The sequence below is a fragment of the Motacilla alba genome, chromosome 11 (genome assembly GCF_015832195.1).
Source record: "Motacilla alba alba isolate MOTALB_02 chromosome 11, Motacilla_alba_V1.0_pri, whole genome shotgun sequence".
Taxonomy (NCBI): domain Eukaryota; kingdom Metazoa; phylum Chordata; class Aves; order Passeriformes; family Motacillidae; genus Motacilla; species Motacilla alba.
The window spans coordinates 5,571,729-5,591,027 of NC_052026.1; the positions used below are offsets into that span (position 1 = coordinate 5,571,729).

General features: G+C 38.2%; 1 protein-coding gene across 4 annotated transcripts in view; it reads left to right on the forward strand.

Annotated features, from left to right (window-relative positions):
* The first annotated feature begins 1,230 nt into the window (after positions 1–1,230).
* LOC119705668 overlaps positions 1,231–19,299 on the forward strand; it is a 137,234-nt gene continuing 119,165 nt past the window's right edge. For all 4 annotated transcript variants that reach the window (XR_005258287.1, XR_005258288.1, XR_005258289.1 and 1 more), the window contains exons 1-4: positions 1,231–1,381; positions 13,582–13,642; positions 15,387–15,475; positions 18,059–18,126. The gene's annotated coding sequence lies outside the window, so the exon portion shown is untranslated. The remainder of the gene's footprint in view (positions 1,382–13,581; positions 13,643–15,386; positions 15,476–18,058; positions 18,127–19,299) is intronic.

A 19,299-nucleotide genomic window follows, 5' to 3' on the forward strand; every position in this document is an offset into this window, starting at 1 on the left:
AGACAGAGCTCTAAATGCACAGGAAACCCAACTTCATTGTTTTTCAGCACTCAAGAGAATGTGCAAAAAGTAGACCCTTATATTTCTGTCTTATCCTGCTTATTAATTTTACAGTTCTGGGTCTCATTCTCTTTCCTATTCCTCTTTCTCTGCTTTTTTTTTTTTTTTTGTGTGTGTGGAATGACCTTCATGTTACCATATAACGAGGTTCATCCTTTCTCTCCCTCTTAAACGTAATGAACATGAGGAAAGCTCTCTGAGACATGAAAAAGGACCAGGAGGGGACATCCCAGAATACCAGGGATGGTGAGAAAAGAGGTCCATAGTACTTCAAACTAAATAAATGTTAGAATTTAAGATAGAGCTTGCCTGTAAAAATGCTTCTTGAAATGAGCCCATGTTTTTGTGAAAATATATCTGAGAAGATACTTTGGGATCAAAATATATTTGTTTTTCTTTTTATCCTTTAAATAGCATCTTTTTCCTCTGAGTCATCATTAATTGCCAAAATTTCATATTGTGGCATGCAAGGTAGACAAATAAGCATGAGTAACTAGAGTCAATGTTGTATATTAAAATTTCTCATGTTGTGGAAGCCCTTCACGATATACATGCATCCAGAAAAGCCCTACACGTCAGGTTTAATTGTGAATTTTTACTGACTCAAAGCAGATATTTTAGCACTAATTAAAAGTGTTACCATAGTGTTTTATAAAGTTGGTGTTTTTCAGCACAGAATCCTATCAGAATGTAGGTGTGGAGGTCAGCCTAAAGCAGGGCCAGCAGCCAGAGGCTGCCCAGGACCATGTCCTGCTCAGTTTTGCTTTGTTTCAAAGATGGAGCCTCACTGGGTCCTTGGGTGAGCATTTGACCACCCTCTAGTTAATTAAGCAAACAATTTAATGAAATTTTCCCATGTTACAGCCTTTGTTCCAGGGACATGGAAACCTGTGTCCTGACTTTCCATACAAAATAGAATGAAAAAATCTCAGTACCTTCACTTCCTCTTTGTCACTGAATCTCCTCTGCCCTCTCATCTGTGGGCCCACACATTTTTAACCTTCCTTATGTTGATCTTGTACTTAAGAGAACCTTTCTTTTCCTTCCTCATATCCCTCACCAGTTTTAGTTTGATTTCTGTGATCCATCCCAGCATTTTGAGCAACATCTCTGCTTGGTGACACATTCCCACTGTCACCTTGTGTGTGTTTGTCCTTTCCATATCAGCCGAAGTTCCTTGTTCATGCCTTTGGACACACCCACTCAAATACCTGCATTTTGGAATGGATTGCTTCCAGCTTTGAGGTGGTTTTGTGCCACAAAAGAATCCCAAGAAGGGGAAGAAAGAAATAGTTTCTCGTTCTGACCTGGCAATTGAAAGGTAAGCAAATATATTTCTGTGAGCATGCTAGGAAAAAAACCTGCCCTTAATGGCAAATTTGGCAAGAGAAAGAGGAATGACAGGGAATGGGGAGTGGTAATGAAAGGGTTTAATTTCAGCATGCACAGTTTAGAGCTTGAGGAAAAGTGAGATAAAATTCTGTCTTGACAACCTATAGTTCAACTATCCTTCCTAGCAGAAATAGGCCTTGTGCAGAGTGATGGTCTGGCTGACAAACATGTCTGTGTCACTTCATTATATGGAACATCATTTGCTTCAGACTTTTTTACATTCATTTTTAATAAGTAGAATGTAAAGAAAAATTAATTACTGGCCACTACATGGCGCTTTTTGATGGAACTATCAATTTGTGGTGAGGATGGAGCTTGCCCTCTCTCTGGGTGTGCGTGAGTTTCTAACGGGCTCGAACACGCAGGATGGAAAAAGGATGGAAAAAGGCCTTATCAGAGGCACGAGTAGGAAGAAGTAACTATCTGAAATTATTGTTCAGCACACCTGGAGTCTCTTTCAAGCCACGTGAGGCCACTTCCCGCAGCATCAGCACCAAATGGTTATTCCAGGAGGATAAGAGCAGCTAGAAATTTAGTTAGCAGAAGGAAAACCAGGCATGCCAATGTGCTTCCTCCAGTTAACTTAAATTGCCCCTGTGACCCTGCAGCGCTTTGCACTGATGTTCTGCTGTAACATTACTTGAATGACATTTTGTCATTTGCTGAATGTTAACCTGCAAAAATGCCATCTTTGCTCCTTTACTTTGAGACAAGCTGACATGCACTGCAGCCCCCGTTGTTGGGGGGTAATTTTATGCTCCTTTCCTGACAGACAGGATTCCAATAGCACCATATGTCAAAAACTCCAACCCATTCCAGTCATGTACCCACACCGTCCAGCTGTCACAGCTATAATTATTGAAACTAAAGCCCAGAGAAGTTTCTAGTTTTGGAAATGCTCTAGTCTCCTTAGATCTTTACTACTGATGTTATAGCTGATTAGGACCCTGCCAGCCTTCTGTTGGTCTCTTGAAAACTGCTGTAATTCCCATTCATCATGGAAGCTAACCAGCTGCTCCAGAGCCATCCCCTCAAATGTGTTGCTTGATGTTGTACTTTGCTGTTGTCCTGACCTTGATACTTTGGATGTTCAAACAAAGGCTCCTTATTTTGCTGAAGCTGGCCCAAAAGGAGCCAGTTAGCTCGATCCTGCACAGAAAAATGGGAGCATTTTTTATTGGTACCTGGTGTTGCTGTAAAGGCTGGTGCTAACCCACACTCTTTTCTCGGTCATCCTGCCACGGCTTCCTGGCCATTGCAGGGGGGGAGGGAGAGGCAGAGACCCCTGGAATGCTCTCCTGTCGGGCTGACATCAAGCTCTTGGCAGGAACATCTGTCTTGTTTCTCGGCAGAGACGAAAGGGACTCCTGTAATCTGGGCTTTGAGCCTTTACAGCCACTTTTGTCACTTTTAACCAAATGTAATGAAGTTCAACATCTTCTGATTCCATTTGAAACTTTGGTCTGAGTAGAGAGGTCTGAGAGTATTGGCTTTTCCTATTAAAATCTTAAAGCTGAAAGCTTTATGATCTTGAGGTGTTTATAAGTTTTAGGCTTTTTTGACAGCCTTTGCATTCATATCTCTTGCAGTGCAGATTTGTGTAGTACATAAAGTAGCACCTTTTTAGATTGCATTTTCACACTATAATCCTTTTTTTTTCTTTCCCCCTAAAGAAATCAGCCCCCCCCACCTTGTAGCCATTGAAGTAACCTCACTCACAGTGTTAGTTATGCTTTTCTGGTTTGTTCATTCACTTAGAAGGCATTTTTTATTCTAAATATATAAAAGCTTTTATATTTAAATAAGAAACATGTAAATTATCTGGCTTATATTTTGATCAAATAGCAATTTGTAATCTAGTGTCTAGACTCCAATATGCTGCTCTCAACCTGGATTTTCTAAACTCTTTTGAGATGCTAGGTTAGAAAATGTCAATATCTTTAAAGAAGAAATGTTTTATGGATGAAGAGAGATTTTTAAAATGTGAAAAGCAAGACTGAGTTGGAATTCCTCGACTGGAACAACTGACTAATTTGATGAAGAAAATGAGAAGAAATTTGCTAAACATATTCTTTAGCAACTGTCTTCTAATAATGAAGAACCTATTCCAACAAAAACCATCACACACACACACTCACAAAAGGGAATTTGATATTGCTGCTGAGAAAGCTCAGGATGACTTTGACTATTGGAAGAAGATCAAGTGTGTTGTCATGCAGATCACTGGCTCCCTTTCACAGTCAGCCAGGCTGGTGTAGATTTAAAAGACAGACCAGGTTTTTCAGAACACACGTAAGAAATTATCCCAAGTGGAAAATAAACTGTGTCTAATTTATGGTTAATTCATAGCTTTTAGATCTTATTTTAATGGCCAGATTAGGAAAGAATGAAGAGACTTGATCTGATGGACCCTGAAGTCCTTGTTTTTCCCCAAATCTCTGGGTGCAGGATCCTGGGGTTTTTCCTCATTAACCAGCTCTGAGTGGAAGCCTGAATCTGGACAATTGATAGTGCCTGAACCTACTTTTGGGTGTCTTGGTAGTCACCTTACACTGAGCTGAATAATAATTTAAATGTGACTGTTAAATAGGAGACTGAAGGAGAATAACAAGAGAGTCATCAGCCGAAGAGCTTAATAAAACAGGATAACCAAAGACACAAAAAGAGAGTAACCAGAGGCAAAAAAGTCAACGGGAGAAGCAAGCAATGTAAAAGCAGGAGAGGGATGTGTAAAGAGAAACCTGGCACAAGGGTTGTGTCCCAAACAAGAGAGATGCGGGGACACTGAGCCGGGTGTGCCAGTGGTGACAGCCAAGCCCCTCAAATGGCAGAGGACAGCCAGCAGAGAACAAGGGGTGGAGACAACGTGGGGAAGTGCTCTGCATTTTGGGGTACAACACAAGACAGATTTTTGGGAAATTTCTACTAAAACTCAAGGAGAAAATACATGCTGGAATTCTGAGACATAGTAAAAACATCAGTAAAAAAATGGCAAAGAAAAAGGTGAAAGCACAGGATCTGTCAAATGCACAGTGAATATTGAGTAATATACAACTTGTTCCGAACAAGACTTAAAAAAACATCCAGGACTGAATGAGTAGGAGAAAGTAAAAAGAATTTAGATCTCTTTCAGAAAACAAGATGAATAAATACTAGCAGAATGTATAAGGAAGGCACAAAAGATACTTTTATGTGGTATTTTTTATAAGACAGAAATTGGTGCCGCTACAGTGTAGCTGAATCTACTAACAGCTGCCTTGAAAATAGGTTTAGCAAGTCATCTCACAGAAATGGCACATTTTGGAAACTTAGGGCCACCAAAAGTCTTGATTAAAGTAATAGTAAACAGGTACAGTTGTAGAAGAAGCCAACAGAAGGAATTTCCATAGCCACAGGAGTGAGATGAGGTTGCTGTTATAGCTGTTCTGTTTAGCATTGGTTTCGAACTAAAAGATGATGAGAAAGGGGGGGGAAGAATAATATTTTATGAGAAAACAGCAGAAAATGCAGCTCCTCAGAAGATATTCATCTTATGGCTTCATTAGAGAACCATCAGAGGTTCCTTGGAGAAGCTCAGACCAATAAGCAGAAACTCAGACTGAGGTTCAGCTTGCAGAGATAAGGAATGAAGTCTGAGACAACTTAAAAGGGATTGTGAAAAGAGAGTTGGAGGAATTTCAGATAACTGTTCTTTTGCTTTTGCCTCTTGGTTGATAATAGTGCTATTTCTTTTTACCAAATGGAGTCTCTTGCTTCAGGAAAACTATCTTCAACATAAACTTGTTAAAAAGGGAATGTGTGGGCAGTAGCACCCTGGAAAGCTCTGCCTCTGGCTTCAGCCTCATGGATCTCAGTCTTAAGCAATCCGGAGAGGCTGACAGTGGAGAGTGCTCTGATGGCTAAGGTTCTTCATCTAATTTATATCAGTTTTGAATGCACTTTTAAAGTGTTTGAATGTTCTCGGTGATAGGGAAATCAAGTTCTTTTCCTTCTTGCTAAATCTAGCAAATAATTGGGCAATTTCCTACACCCCTTGATCCAGGTAAATGATAATCAGGCGCCCTCTTTCCCCCTACTATGTGTGACCTGGGAGATTGTGGGGGTTTGATGTTTTGATTTAAATGAAATTTGGAAACATTTGCAAAAATCACTTTGCTTGATTAAATGTAACATTCTTATCCTTCTGCAGTGTTGTAGCTGAAGATCACAAAAAGGTGCTTAATTCTCTGTTGTGCCATAGTATTGCCAAAAAACCACAAGCTATAGTGTCTTGCAGCAGAAGTGCTGCAAAAAAGTTAAAATAGGGAGGTCACTGGCCTAGTAAATACTATATTGAGTTGGATATGGAACCTGTATTGCATGCAAGACAAAAAGGAAAGGGATTTTTATCATTTATTATATGTATGCTAACTGAGGCAGAGGAAGCATCCAGTTCTAGGAAGAAATAAAATGATGATTTTTTAAAAAAACTATGTTCAATACTTAAAAAAAACCCTGATATATGAAAATTTATGATTTTTACTTTTAGGCTGTTGAGTTGACATGTAAAGAATACCTTGTTTTATGAGATACTTTGAAAATTATTCAAAGACAGCAGTACTTTTATAAACTTATAATTTTGAAAGAATGGAGCACCAGTCATGTAAGTGCAGTGATGGATTGATACTCATCTGCTTGGTTAGGAAGAGTTGCTACTTTAGACTAATTTCATCATTACCTTAGTTTGATATAATTCTAGGGTTTTTTTTTTTAAATAATAGTATATAATAGGAAAAAAACCAGTAAAGAAGAGCTAAGAAAATAAGAGCTGCTCAGAGGATGTTATTTCTTGTCTTGGTTTTCTGTTTTTAACTGACAGTGTGGTACAGAATTCTGCTAGGCAGAAGCATGCCAAACTGATTTTTATAATCACTGCTATTATTACTGTTTATTACAATAATATACTTTAAATTTACAGTTTTGAGCCATCACTGGTATAGAAGACTATATGTGTAGCTATACATACCTAATTATTTGTGGAAGGTATTAGTATTGTAAACACAGCTTATCTTTGTATGAGAGTGGCATTAATAACAGAGTTTCATAAATGCCAACATACAGTACGATAATTTCAAGACTCTCTGAAAATATGGTGTATTGTAGCTGAAGATGTTCGCAAATGCACGTTGGGGATGGGGAGGGGGGAGGAGGGCTGTTTTGTGCTTAGAATGCTTTCTGATGCATAAATATTAGCATTAAATAATTTTGAATACCTTGTTTTCTAAAAAGATTAGTAGCTCTTCCTTGCGTGATAAATTGTGCAAGAGTTATTGTTCACACCAGTCTTTGTACTGTATTATCCTGTGTAGCTTTAAATAACCCAGCCCAAATTACACTCAGCAAGCTGTTGGGAAAGCTTGGAGGAATCTCAGAGCTGAAGGGCCAATTTGTGCCCTGACTTACATCCTGTGCAAATGCACTGACTTTTTTCTGCCTCTAAAGGATATAAGGAAGGAATGGATGTAATCTGCAGCTTTTGTTTTATTATTTTTATTTAGCTTCATTCTATTTTTTGATTTCTACTTTTTGTTTATGTGGGGTTCGATTCTCTTGCAGAGGAACCTTGTGCCTGTGTATTGCTGGTTTGTGGAGAGCAGCATTTCACCCTCTCTTGCTTGGCATCTCAAATGTAACATGAAAAACTTATTAAAACAAACAAACAAAGATGAGAGAGCTTGTTTACCAAAACTCTGGTTTATATTGGATCACATTCGGAATCTCAAACTGCACACTTGAAAATATTGCACAATAATGTATTGCTTCTTTAAATTGGTAAATCGTAAATTGGTGTGTGCCAGTTCTTTTTTGTTTGTTTGGTTCTTGGTGCATTTGGATTGTCTCTTCTCAGTGACCTTTTGCAGTCCATGTTGCTCTGATTTAGGAGCCATTCTGCATGTGAAGTTACAGGCATTGGGGAGACAGGCAGTGTAAATGTGGCTTCTCTAAATTTGGTTTGAATCACCAAGGATCCAACAAGCCGCTGTCAAGTGAAGAGTCAGTGTATCATTTTGCCTGATATTTCTCCTTGTTGTCTAATGGTCTAGGAATGACTTCTTATGCTAGGAAAAAGGGAAACTGAGGTAAGGGTTCTTTGGAAATATCAGTCATCTCACCTAAGTGTTTTCATCTGATTTTGCTCCCTGATGACTCCTGCAGCAAGAAAACCTCAAATTCTGGGTATTATGAAGTGATTGGCAGCAAGTAAGACAAGCGGAGGCATTCAGACATAGACCTAGTATTAATTCAAGCTGTGCAAGTAATTAAACACACCAAGTGAAAGAGGTGAACTGAGCAGTTTCCACTGAGTTTAAGGACAAGCTGAAGAATTCCACTTTTCTTAACGACCTTAAGAATAAAGAGTATTTTGTAAGGCCATCCATCTTCCAGTAATTAGAACTAAGTCTGTTTAACAGGGAAGGTGTGAGGCCTCATGCTGCATTTGCCTGTTTGGCTGTCCCACCCCATGCTTTGTGCATATTCACTGGTCAGTGAATCCCCCTGAAAAGGGAGGGAACTGGTTTAGCTCCTGGTGCTTCATCATATGGGAGTGGATTTTGTGAATGGGTCCTGCTGAGCTCTCTTTCATTAGTCTGCTGTCTGTCCTTCCAAATGCTGGAGGTTCACCTCACTGCTGATTAATTCAATCAAAATACAAATAATTTCAATGGAAAGGGGAAAAACCCAATGCACTGTGTAATTGGTGTCTAGCTCACAGATGCTCCTGTTGTTATTTCCAGGTGAGGAGGATGCTCACCCTGTTCAATTGCTAAGCTACAAGAAAGCTGCTGGATGACTGAAGGGTAGAAGAGATTGGTAGAAGAGATTCAAGAGTAGAAGTTGTGCCACAGTTCAGTGCTAGCCACAGTTTGTTTTCACAACAGTTTAGTTTGGCAGTAATTGACTTGGAGGAGCAGGTTTGGAGTGACAAGAAACAGAAAATAAATGGGTTTTTTTTGTGATTAATGGCTTCAGAAATAACTGGCTTAGCATAACTTGCTGGCTCTAACCCTTCAGTCAGGGTTACTGTGTAGGCGGAATTTGGCTTTTCTGCCATTTTACGTTTTCTGGGCAGTCAGTCACAAGTTTGATTATCAGACATTTTGGCAAAATTAAAACAATTTGAAAAGCTCACTGAACCTGCAAAAACAGCATGTAAAATTGCTGGTAGATATCATAGACTAATGAGAAAAATTTACATGGGTCAAACATAGCTGTGGTTAACCTCTGCAACACACCTAAGATATACAGTCTTTCACTAATTCATTGAAAGAAATTGTAATCTCTACTTGAAATCCAATTTAAACTATAATGTACAAAAATATTTCCAAAAGGAGAATAGCCTTTATTTGTCACATCATAGAAAAGTAGCTGGAGAAAACAAGAGCTTCCAGATCAGATCTTTTATCAGTGCTTTAATACCATTTCCATTGCACTGTGCAGAAAAGGAAAAATCTGTCTTCATATCATTTATCTCCATCAAAACCATGGAGTTTGTCTGCTAGGATTCCTCCTTAAGCGGCCTTTTGAAATTTTTGCATGACCTTGGCACATCTTCTATCCAAACTGTTCTCTCATTGCCTTCTTTACTTCAGACTAAGTTTTCTGCCTTCTCAAGAAGTTAGAGAAGCAGGTGTCAGTAAGAATTCCCACTGACACTTTCTTCAGGTACCTCAAAGTTTAAGCCTTGTGTAGGAAAGCTGTCATGAAATGAAGGATGAAAATTTCAGTTTGCTCCAGTCACAACCCAGCATTCATAAGTGCCTTGATTTTCTGTTTCCTTATAGAAAGTTTTGGAAACTTCTGTGCAAGCATAATTTTTTGTAAGTTCCTTTAAGGAAGCTATTAACTCTGCTGGCATATGGAGAATTTATAATTTCTGCAAGTGTTATATAGGAGAGACCCTCTCATGTAAGCATATGATGCATTTAACTCATGTTATGAAATCTGCCCCTATAGCTGGCAATGATTTCAAAATTTCCTGAGTTCTCTGTTTAAACTTTAACAGAACTTCCAAGCACAAACTGTCACTGAAGGGGAGCTAAAGTTATGGTATGTTATGCTTAGGTAAAAAATATTAACAGAATATTTTAATTGTTTAGTTAGAGCTGACACAAAGTGATGATATGCACATTTTCCAAAGTTGTGTTAGCATTTACTTTTGTATTCCACACTGATGATTAGCCTCTCTCTTTGTTCCCTATCTCCCAAACACTTTGTCTGCTGTGATTCTGAAATGCATTTCATCTCACGCAGATAACACACACTTATTCTGCTGGCTACAATTTTTATCTTTTGATTTGTTTTTTTTTGCTGTTAAATGCCAACTGCATGAGGAACTGGGACTCTCTTCCCCCTTTTTCTCCCCCTCTGCTCCCACAAAACCAGTCCATGCCAGATGATGGTTTTCCCAAAGGACTGTAATCCTCACAGGTGGCCACTCGCCCATGGCCAGCTACTCCACTTGCCCCTTTTCTAAAATAGGGAGCTTTGAAGTGTTTTGCTCTTTTCCCTTTGGAGTATGAAAGGCAAATCCTTAAAGTGGGACTTATAGATGATGCTGCACAGGTAGGAGTGTGACTGGTGAAAATAAGGACATTTTTGTTGCAGTGCTACTACATGTGTATCTAAATCACTTCCTAAATCTACTTCCAACTGCTGAAGAGATAATATCTGTGATTAGAATTTTTGTTGGAACTTAAGAGTTACCAGCTGGAATAATTTCCCCAGACCCTGTGGATTGGTTTAACCAAGGTGGTTTACCTGCTTCTTTTGGTGTTTGGTGGTCACTCATCTGGCTCACAGGGAGCTTTGGCTGCTCATGCCCTACTCTCCAACACTCTTTAAGACTCTTCCATGTCTAAGAATTACTGTTTTAAGAGTCTTCCTTGGGTCTATAGCAAGTTCTGCTAAGACACAAGGATTAATAAGTGTCTTTTCCCTAAAAACCCAAGGCATCCTGGCAATTACGACATTATTGTTCAAAACTGTTTACTATGCTGCCCCCTAAAGAAGCTTAATTTTAATTTGTCCAAATTAAATGCTGAAAGCAGCTCAACTATTGGGTTTTCTGTCAGGAGGCACAGCTGCATATATAGGCCTGCTACTGAAGCTGACAGGGGCTTGAGTTATTGCCGTAAAATGTTTTATGTGTTCTAGATGTTTATATAAATTTCCTTTCAAACTTGGAAAATTTCCTTTCCAACCTTGCCAGGCTTTAAAATGAGAAAGTGCATTTTTATGGTCCTGTTGCAATGGAAAGGTTGACCTGAGATTTTGTCACATGAATGACTTCAATTAAATGAAAAAAATAAGTAAATAATGGAATTACAGGAGTCTATATTATTCTATGAAGTCCTTAGAAAACCAGCACTATAACTTAAAAAATGCAGTAGATAAAGATATTTACATTTAGACTTTGATTCTTTGCTGCTTTCCTTTCTCCTCCTTAAAAAAAAACCCAAACAAAAAGCACCACAAAACACTGCTTTAGGCAAAAGCTGTTTCCATCATATTATTTTTTCCAAGGTAAAGACTCATTGCCTAGACTTTTAAACAAGTGCTTTATCCTTGAAAATTAAAATAAAATATTTTCATGTAATCAGTAAATTTTGTTATGAAACTTTACAGCAGCTATATTAAACGATAAGAATAACTACTATTTTGAAATTCTGAACATCTCATAATTAGACCAGCCTTTAAGAAATATTCAGAGTTAAGGCACATTAGAATGTATTCCACAACATGGAGACAGCCCTGACAAAGAAACATTATTCTTAGATTTACAATTAATTACCCTTATGTCTATACCTTGCATTCAATTTGCATATCTTAAAAGTGCTGTAAATTTCATAGCACTCCCTTGTTATTTAAGATCATTCTGCTTTAGTAAAAGTTTCCACAGTGATAACTTTCTCTTGATTATGTAGTTGTGAGGTCAATAAATTTGGCTTTACTTTGCTCAACAATGTTATAATTTTTCTTTTTTCGTGTTGTTTTTCATTATTTTGCTCCTTGTTCCTCCTGCCCTCTCATTTATAATCCCCTGAAGAACCAGCAGATAGAGAAGTCTGGCTCGAAGACGAAGTGAGTGGTCAGATGCTCAGATGTTATCTTTTTCCCAGAACGCCCTGGTACTGGGTGTCTGACATGTTCTATACATCTTTCTGGTGCCAACCTCATTAAACAAATGCACCTTGATGTATAGCTCTCAAGAAATGAAATTTCATGCCATGAATTTGCTCTGTGTCAGCTCATGTTCTCCCTCTCTCTCCCCCATCCTTTTCTACTCCAGGAGTCATTTTATTTTTTCTTGATTTCAAGCATAATTTTACATGGTGACTGTCCATAATTTTGCACCCTGAGATTTGTCAGCGTTTTCTGATATTTAAAGAAATATCCATGTTTTTTCTGCTCACAACTTGGTGTTTCCTGCTTTCTAAACATGGAATCCTTGCCTCTGGCCAAGGTGTGGTACATTCAGAATATTTACTTTAGTCAGATACCTATGGGGATTTTCTCTAAATATTAGACATGTTGCAGCATGTTTGCTGTAAATTCCATAGACTTCTATGAATAATTATATATAAATGTGTTCAACCTGTATTTTATGCTCTAATTCAAGGTTAACACAATATCCTGTAAGCCAGAGGGATGTTGAACACTTTGCCAGAATAGTAAATATTACTCTCATCCTTTTTTCCCCTATTTTTGCCCCTTCAGCTTAAAAGAATTTTAAAAAGAAATATGTTTTCAAACTAAAATAAACCTTCTTTAATGAGACTATATATTATTTACAGAAAAATGCCACAAAACTCAATTAGTTCTGGTCTCACCACTGGGTAGAATTGAAGTTGTTGAATTTTTTTAAATGTAGTTCATTGAAGTCATTACTGAATGTGGGACAATATTTTTTTTTTAATCAATTTTTAAAGTATAATGTATGAGAAAACAGCCACACATTGTATGGTATTTTGTAGATTCACTGCTGCAAAAGATGCACAGACAAATGCACAAAGTTTATGCCCATCTTTCTTTTACTCAAAAATTATTTGAATGTTACTTTAAACAGGTAATTCCTTATTGCCACCTTCTGTATTTTTAATTAGTATCTTATTAGAGTTACTTAAAAAGTTATTATTGAGGCTTCTTTCATATTTTATTGTATATCACTATTATTTAAAACTACTTTGCTGGATAACAGCAGCATCCAAAACATTGTCTGTTGCTCAGAAACAGAAATAGTAAAATAATGGAAAGTAGAGCTATTGTGTTTAATGACTGGTTATACTTAATATATTAAAAAACCCTCAGAATACAGTACTTTGAAACGCTTTCTTACTGAGTGATCCAGTCATTGTGAACTTTAAATGTGAATATATGTTTTTAAAAGGGAAGAATCTGTTTTTTTCCCTTGGGACATGAAGTAGAAGTTACAGGAAAGAACAGGTTGCGAGATTTAACAGATAAATTCATCCCTGCCTTTTAATATATAAATAATTTCGAAGAAATAAAGTAACCACTTTTAACCTTATTTTAATGGGCCTGGTACAAGCAAGTGTTGAATATGGCACTATTCTATTAGATTATAATATAACATTACTATTAAAATGATTTTTAAAAACCTTCCCAAAATTCCAATAACAGTATTTCATGGAATATAACATGGTAGTGGAGATTAGCTAGCCCTAGAATACCTTGGCAAAAGTGTTCAAGTAGCAAGAGTTTTTCTAGTCTTATGTCCTATATACATCTGTTAAATTACTCAGAGATCTCATTAAATAAAGCTAATGTACTTGTAAAACAGTAGGGAGAGACAGTATATCATTGTAACTGTTAGAAAGAGCCATTCTGGCAAGGAGGGAGCCAGGAAGGCTTGGTGTATGCTGGTCAGTGGAGATGTTTCTAGGCCATAAATCTTGGCCCTTTCCTGCCTAGTTATTGTGTATTTCTTTAGGTGAGAGATTGATTGTAGCAATGGAAGATGAATTTGCCCATAGACCCTGTCTTTTTTTTTTTTTTTCCTGTATACTCCTGATGCCTCGCCAAGGTGATAATGCTCTTTTTTTTTTTTTCTGCAATCATTTGTTTCAGATTAAAAGTGTGAAACTGCATGGGGAAACACAAGAAGGCTTGTCTCTGCAGACAGGCAAAGGTGAGGGCATGAAGATGTATAACTGTCCCAGGTGGGAGAAGAGTACAGTTTACCCCCTCAGGATTTGAATCAGGTTTATCTGAAGGAGAATGAAATAGGGTAAAATTGAGAAAGAGCCCTGGCTTTTCTTTATTGTGCATTGTGAGGATGGTATTTCAATGTTTTTTTAAAGTATGGCTGTATTATGCAACTAAAATTTTTTGTGCTACTAAAATATTCCTTACCTGTACATTTACTGGTGAGCAAAAGGCTCAAGAACTGCCCCCTCTGTGTGTCCTGCCCTGCTGTTTGTGCTGCCGACTGAGCAGGGGATGCTTTTCAGGAATATATATAGATGCTGAATTTATAAGGATCAATATAGTCACAAATGTTGTACAACATGTCAGGATATCATAAAAAAGCAGGCAGTTCTATATAAAATACTATCTTAATCTCAGGGATTTTAAAGCCTCATTAAAATGTGGGTAAAGTCCATATATGGAATGGCAGCATTCAAAAGGTTGAAGTTGTATATCTGTGGTGCAGAGGTTCTAACCATTAGATTTGAATGTCAGTCGACTCATTTGATCAGAGTTGATATTAATGTGTAACAAGTTGAGATTATGGGATGCATCATATGCATCTTAGAACCAATGGGATTTGTCGTTTAAGGTTTGGAGAGTGGTATGTAAAACTTGTCCCTTAATTTTTGAAATCTGAGGTTCTAAAATAGAGATGACAATGTGAGCATCTCGTAGCAATCAAATTTCACATCACAGGACTGCCAGGCAAACTTTGCAAGTCCTGCTAAGAAAAGACATCACTGCTTAATTGAGCAGAAAGATGGGGTGGCTGAGTGGCCTTTCCTGGTGCCAGAGGGGCAGTGAGAGAGCAGGATTGTGGCTGGAGTGGGAACCTGGTCAAAACAGATACCTTAAAAAACAAGAGGCAATGTCTGCAGCTGCTAGCAACATTAACACTGCAAATTGCAAATATCCAGGTTGTTGCATGTCTCTGGAATTTAGCTGTTCTAGCTTTGTTCTAGTTGGTTTTTTTGTTTTACTTTTTTGTTTTTTTCCCTTCACTAAAAGGTTGTAGTTGTTCCCACCTGCAGTGCTGTTTGCCAGATTTGTGGCACTCTGGTAGCTTGCTGTACACATCTGCCAGGCAAAGTTATCTGGTGGTGAGAAATCTGAGGATTCCAAGTGTTTTTTCACAAAGAAACTTTGAAAGTCAAGCCAATACTTTTATCTTGACCTTTCTGCAAGGCTGCCCCATATTCACTAGTTGTCAGCACATGTTTGTCTGGAGTCATTCGTCACTGCCATCCGTCACTCCTCTGCCATTCCCATCAGTCCCATTATCTGGGATCAGGAGAGAGCTGAGGATGTAGCCTGAAGGATCATTAAACCTCAGCTTCCAGGTACTGCAGGTAGTCCAGGTGGTCTGTTGTTATTTATAATAAAGAAACAACACAGCAGAACTGCCTGGCAGTGGCCCATGAGGCCCAGAGAAAGGACGGGCTGAGGGATGTCATCACTGAAGGACAGCTAAAAGTGGACTTTCTTCCTCCCTCACTGTAAGCAGAGAGGATTTATTGAACATCTGTTCAGTACATGGCTGGGAAGATTGATTAATTTAATTGCTCACACTTTGCTTAAGTAACATTTGAATACTTAATGTCAGGTTTGAAGGATATTACAACATTTACGGGCACACCTTTTTAAAGAGGAAGAGTTTCTCATTGCTTTTTGTGTCTTTCAAGGAAGTTGAAATGCATCCTGAAATTTACTTTGCCCAGAGGTCTGGGAAAACTGGAGCAAGTGGGAAAAGCTTCTTCCTTCATAAATGCAGGTAGATATTTTTTTGTGTTTTAACCATTGTGGTAAATTATCAATGTAATGAGGTGGGATCGTCCTCACTGAATCGTGGTAATTTTCCTTCTGGTATCCAGGATAAAGACAATTCAGCATATTATATATTTCTGTACCCTTTAACATAATATCATGGTCACATTGAAGGAGCAGATAAATTAAAGTCAAAATAATTTATTGCATGTTCTATTCAGAGAGGATATTTGGGAAGAAATTCCTGAGATCCTCCTGAGGAATCCCACCTATGTAGGAAGGGGAAAACATTAAATAGTGTAATATTTAATATTGCTTATTTCTATACATGTTATATACATCTGATAATTTCTCAGCTGTATAGCTCTGAAAAGTTTACTTGATCTAAGTCTGATCAAAAGTGATAAAATCCAGCTGAAGGTATTAACAGACACTTTAGAATATTTGGCCCAAAAACTAAGCCTTGAGCAAGTATACCACAGTTCACCATACTTACAAGAGCAGGGAATGTTGATATTATTGCCTGTATGTCGGTGGCAATGTCTGTGACTACCAGCAAATGCTTATTGTTTAAAGGTGAAACTTGTTCCACTGCAGTGTAGAAGTGCCTTTACATTTGTCACCATCAGGTGTTAAACTGAGAAAAAGCAGACTGATAGATAGGGGTGCATGTGCAAAGACTGATTCTGTATGATTTTTTTCCATCCGAAAAGTGTTTTTTTTTTTCATCCTCTGTGCTCTAGTAAAGATGTTCTTTGATCTCTTAGTACAGCAGTTCATTTTAAGTCTGATATACAGTCAGATATTCTATTAGATACAAGATCTTTAACTATTTGTCTTACTTTGTGTGTAATTTGCTTTGGAACTCTTAGCCCAATAAATAGTAAATGATACTGACTTGCACAGCCTTGTATTTTTATTGTCTAAGATACCATATATAATGTTCTCACAACAATGCTTAACTCTGAGAGGGTAGGGATTAAACACTGCTACATGACTAATTTACTGCCTTGCAACATAAAAAGTGAAGCTTGGAGAGAAAGGCCTCATATGAGGCTGCATAAAGCAGAGCAATAGTATCATGTAGTGGTACTTAATAATGGCACTGGCATTTTGTTAGCATCTCTACAAGAAAAAAATTGTTCTTAGAGAAGGATAATCTACAGTCAAATCTGATTGAAGTCAAAAGAAACATTGGCTGATTTCTTTGAAAGATGCCCGTCTGTCCCTGAATTTGACTGTACACAATACATCCTGCAACAACGAGTCAGATTGTCAAGGCCAGAACCAGGTGCCTATGTTACTTGTATCCTTCTACATCAGTCATACTGTAGGGAGCAGACAATTAATTCTGGAGCAAAATTGAAAGTCAGAGGCAGAGTGTGAAAGAACAGAATGACAATAATAAAGTGCCCCTGCCTCACATTAATCTCCCTCACTTCAGGGCTGTCAGAGGCGGCCTGGCGGTGACTAATGCCAAGCTTTGCATACAGTGGTCACAGACATGAGCAGCATGCTCCCTTTACAGCATCCGCGATTCGCTTTGTTGAGTTTTTGACTCCTGCGGAATCATTGGAAAAACATCGCCGCTGGTCAGAGGGAGCAGGACGGAGTTCCTTCATCATACACCTATTGATCGATGGGCAGCATTCCCGGGCTTGGCTCAAAAGGAAGGGAGAGGGAAAAAAAAAATGGGAAAAAAAAAAAAAAAAAAAGGAGAAAGAGAAAGAAAAAAGGAATCCTGACAAATGCAGGGAGATTAAACTAACTTTCTGAAGGGATGAGCTCAGCAGATAAGGATTAATAAGTTTATCTTTGAGGAAGTGCATATAACGTGCAAGTCCAGGCATCAGGACAAAATGATCTTACACCTCTACAGACGCACTAATCCATTAACATTGCAAAAGACTTTGATGCACATTTGGGAATTGTGTTGCATTGATTTTATTGTCATCTTTTTGCACAAATAGTAAATAGGGTAACATTTAAGGAACAGTGTAATTATTCCCAAAAAGCAAGACATCAATGTAAAGTTTATTGTTGTAGACCAGACATTTTGACAGGAATACTGTAATATCCCAGAGGTGTCACTAGGTTACTGAAAAGGTTAAAAATTGGTGCATTGTGTCGGAGAAGAAAGGCAGTAACAACAAACAGCATTCAAAAAATCACAGGCACTTCTGTAAGAAAGTGGAAATGTGTCATGTAACAACACACAGCTTCTGTAAGTGGATTGCTGCACCGAGGAAGAAAGTGAAGCACACCTAATGAAAATGCTTCCTCCACTGCCAGCATTTCAAGGCTCGCTCTCATTATTGAGGTTGCAAAAACAACTTTCCTCTCAGGTTCCTCCTTTTATTGTATCCGAACCCCACACATGCTGTATTGTGGAGTTTGAAAGGGCTGTGCCTGAAAATTTCATTTCTCTTCTCTGGTGGTCACAGGAGAAAATTCCCACTCGAGAGTTCATTTGCCAAACTCTGCTGGTTTTTTCCTTACTAGCCATGTATCCTAAATCTGGAGGACAATGATATTTTTTTACAGAGTGCTTTTTGACAAGGAGAAAAGTACTTTTTGTCTTGTGTTATAGTTGACCTGTGGAGCAGCATTCATTAGAATCTGAATGAGAAGAGAGAAGGGGATATATGGCAATTTATGGTATGTAACCAAGAGCAACATGTTTTATGTTTAAGTTTATTGTTGTTAAGCATTCTAGAAGACTAGCAAAGAAGCACATAGGTCCCCTTGTGTACTGAATATAGTATGTCATTGGATCAGGATTAAAATGTATTTACAGGGACATTTTGAGCATTGTACAGTGTCAAGAACTGTAGGTTTGATTTCTTTATCTAAGCAAATTTATTTCCATTATTAGCTCCCAAATCTTAGTTCTGACTTTGAATATTTTCTTAGCATTTCCTATAGTTTTTCAAGCTACTCAGCTAGATGTGCAATTGTGTTTACTTCAAGAAGGAAATAGGAAGTGTAGAAAATGTCTATCATTGAGGCATCAGTATGGTTTGAATTTGGGAGCCTAAACACAACTCTTCAGTGCTTGTTTGTGCCAAGGGAGGAAGTCTGCTATCTGGCAGCAGTGACTTTTACCCTGCACTTGGATTAGCCCTTTCATGTGCTGCACAACATATTTTACAAGCATTATACAAAAGCATAAGATGAAATATGCATATGGTATGTGCCAGACATTTCCAAGAGTACTGATATGAATACACTTAACAATATGTCAGTCCCTCACCTTTGGGCTCCATTTTCATGTCATTCTAAATTCTAGGGGGTTTAAAACCTCTTATCAGTTGGTTAGGTGCCTCCCAAAACACCACCCTCAAGCAGTTTATGGCAGGGGTGGTGTTTTGGGAGGCTGGTGAAGGCGCCTTTCATTTGTGCAGTCCCTGGAGGTTGTCGTTAAGACCCCCACTAGCAGAAAGGAGCTTTTGATTTTACACACAGAGTGCCACTCCTTCCTTCCCTTGAGAATTCAGACCTAACTTTTTCAATCTCTTCATGGATAGTTCTCTTCTCTGGTGCCACAGGCCATGAAATCCCAGGACTGATTTCAACCAGAGACCTGCCACTAATAAGTGGGATTATGGCATTCCCTGCGTTGTATCCAGTGCCTTTGGAGTTTTTCAAACGAGATGGGGATGTGTTTTCCAGAGCTCTCTAAGGTGTGTATGTAGCATGGTGGCTCTACTAGTTCTTGGAGGAATCACAGCTAGGAGCTGTCACTTGACATGCACTGTTCTAAAGTTTTGAATAAATAATTGGTGTGTGAATCCTGCATCCTCAGCTGACCTAGATGTGGTGGATCTAATT